Source organism: Myotis davidii, unplaced genomic scaffold, assembly GCF_000327345.1.
Source record: "Myotis davidii unplaced genomic scaffold, ASM32734v1 scaffold59, whole genome shotgun sequence".
In the NCBI taxonomy this organism is placed as follows: domain Eukaryota; kingdom Metazoa; phylum Chordata; class Mammalia; order Chiroptera; family Vespertilionidae; genus Myotis; species Myotis davidii.
The window spans coordinates 1,882,956-1,886,490 of record NW_006293001.1 but is presented as its reverse complement, the minus strand read 5'-3'; positions in this window follow the sequence as shown (position 1 = coordinate 1,886,490).

Here is a 3,535-nt window from a genome sequence, read left to right as displayed (position 1 = left end):
GCTGATCAATGTTTCTCTCTCATCGATGTTTCTAACTCTCTATCCCTCTCCCTTCCTCTCTGTAAAAATCAATAAAATATATTAAAAACAGAATCAATTGTATTTCTATGCTCTGGCAATGAAAAATTAAAAAATGAAATTAAGTAAACAATTGCATTTATAATGGCATAAAATAGAATGAAATACTTCGGGATAAATTTAACAAAGAAGTGTAAAATTTATACTCTAAAAGCCACAAAATTTTGTTGAGAGATATCAAAGATCTAGGTGAATAGAAAGAAATTACAAGTTCATGGATTGGAAGACTACATATTGTTAAAATGGCAATACTTCCCAAATAGATATCTAGATTTAATGCAATTAATATCAAAATTCCAACTGGGTTTTTACAGGTATTGATAAGCTAATCTTAAAATTCATTTGGAAACTCAAGGGACCTCCAATAGCCAAAACAATCTAGAAAAATATGAAAAAAGTTGGATAACCCCGATTTCAAATTTTAATGCAAATCTACAGTAACCAAAACTGTAGCTCTAGCAGAACAACAGTCAGTTGATGTTCAACAATGGTGCCAAGACAATTCAATGGTGAAAGAATAGCCTTTTCAACAAATGGTCTTGAGACGACTGGATAGTAACATACAATAAAGTTAACCCCCTTCATCATATCACATATAAAAAGTAATTAAAAATGATCACCCCCTAAACACTCCCCTGACAGCCTGATTAATGCCTAACTGCTCTGCTCCCCTGTCGGCCCAGTAGCCCCCAACTGCCCTCCCCTGCCGGCCTGGTCACCCCCATCTGCCCTCCCCTGCCGGCCCAGTTGCCCCTAACTACCCTCCTCTACTGGCCTGATCGCCCACAACTGCCCTCCCCGGCTGGCCATCTTGTTGCTGTGGGCACCACCATCTTTGAGGGCATGGGAGTCATTTAGCATATTCCCTCCTTGTTGGCTGTGGGCTCCACCATATTTGTGATGGCATGAGGGTCAACTAGCATATTCCCTCTTTATTAGATAGGATGACAAATAAACGAAGAAAGAGACGGTTATAACAAATGTTCTAATAAGGGTGTGCGGGTCAGTGATCCAGGTAGGCTTCCTGGAGTTAATCCCATCCCCCGAGGCAGGGAATGTACTTCACACTCTCTCCAAAAGCAACAGAACCAGATCAAGAAGAAAAAAAAATGATAGATTATGCCTCCAGATACTCCTAGTAGCAGACAGCCTCGCCCAATCACTTCAAATAAATTATGATGCAACCAACCTTCAGAGATCTAAAGCATTTTATTCTGGCTGACTCTTTCTCCCTCATCCTTCCTGGTTAACCCTTTTCTTTTATGGATTTCCCCTCTCTCTTCTTTATCCTAGTTGGCAATGCATGCTGGCCCCTCTGGGTAAAACATTCTGTTATTAGTTCTCATTTCTCCATCTTTTCTTCTCTTCATAGAAACTGCTCGTATGACTTCCCCATGCCTGCTATTGGACAGCTGATACCCGCAGTGAAAACCTGCCCTGGCGTGATAAATACCATTTTCATCTGCTTGGCACTGGGTTATACACAGGGAAGTGCAGGGAAAGCTACTAAAAGGCACTAGTTTAACAAGCAATGATGAGAGAACAAGAGACATTGCAAATTGGATAAATGTATTCAGAGAGGGAGAGAAGAGGCTCAATGTGTGATATATTGTGAAAGATGTAGGTTTTTAAAAATGGACCAATTTAAATGAAGAATGTAATAAATTGCTTAGACTTTGTAACTGACATCTCTTAAAAACACATAAAAACAAAAAAATGTTTTGAACTTTCTACTAAAAATCTTAAATCATAACAATATTATTTCATTGATCTCCACTTTAAAAATTGGCACTAAAAGTCCTACCTTAAAAGATCCTGTTCAAATAAGTTAAACAAATGCAGACAAATATTGCATAATCTCACTTATATGTGGAATCTGAAAAAATGGAACTCATAAAAAGAATAGATTAGGGTCGGGGGGACAGGGAATGGGTAAAGGTGATCAGAGTGTACAAAACAAACTTGTAATTATAAGATTAATAAATTCTGGGCATCTAATGTACAGCATTGTGACTATAGTTAAGAAGACTGTATTGTATTTTTGGAAGTTGCTAAGATGTAGGTTTTAAAGTTTTCACCACACACACATATATGGCAGTGGATGTGTTACCTAATCTTACAGTAATTATTTCTCAATATATATGTAACAAGAGGCCCAGTGCATGAAAATTCATGCACTCAGGGGGTGGGTCCCTCAGCCTTGCTTTGTGCCCTCTCGCAGCCCAGGAGACCGCAGGGTATGTCTGACTGTCTGCCCTCCCTCTGCGGGAGGCAACTAGGCAGGCTGATCAGGGGACGGTGCTGGCCGGTGAGTGGCTGGCCCCACACCCCAACTGCTGCAGCCACTGCCGCCACCACCCGTGGCCTCCTTCTGTGGAAGGCGACCCAGTGGGGCAATCAGGGGACTACACCACCACTGGTAGCCACTGCCACCCCCATCTCCAACCTCTCCCTCTGTTGGTTGGCATGCACCTTGGCTGACCTGGCACCACCTGCTCGCTGGCCCCGCCCCCTACCGACCGACCATTCATTCGACTGTTCAGTTGATTTGCATATTACACTTTTATTATATAGGATATCGAATCATCAGATTGTACAGTAAGTAGTACCTCTTATCCATGGTTTCTTTTTCTGTGGTTTCAGTTACCTGCAATCAATTGTGGTCTAAAATTATTAAATGAAAAATTCCAGTAATACAATTCATAAATTTTAAATTGTGCATCATTCCTCTCTGTTCCCCTTGGAAGATGAATCCCCCCTTTGTCCAGCATATCCTCACTGTACACATTCCTGGCCAGTTAGTAACTTAGTAGCCATCTCTGTTATCAGATCAACTGTCACAGTATCATAGTGCTTGTGTTCAAGTAACCCTTATTTTACTTAGTAATGGCCCCAGAACTCAGGAGAAGTGATGCTGGCAATTTGGATATGCCAAAGCGAAGCCATAATGTGTTTCCTTTGAGTGAAAAGGTGAACGTTCCTAACTTCATAAGGAAAGAAAAAAATCATATGCTGATGTTGCTAAGATCTATGGTAAGAACAAACCTTCTATCTGTAAAATTGTGAAAAAGAATAAATAAATTCATGCTAGTTTTGCCGTTGCACCTCAGACTGCAGAAGTTACAGTCACAGTGTATGATAAGTTAGGGTGGAAAAGGAATTACATTTGTGGGTAGAAGACATGAACAGAAAACATGTTCCTATTGACGGCAGTGTGGTGCTCCAGGAAGCATCAAGCCTATAGGAAGACTTTAGCAAGCGATCCCCTAAAACTAGTGACACCAAGTCATTTTGGCAAGTAAGGGATGGTTCAGGACTGAAAAAAAAAATTACTGGAGAGAGAGAGAGATCATATTCACATCCCTTTTATTTCAGTATTGTTATAATTGTTCTATTTTATTATTAGTTATTGTTGTTAATCTCTTGCTGCATCTAATTTTATAAATTGAACTTTATC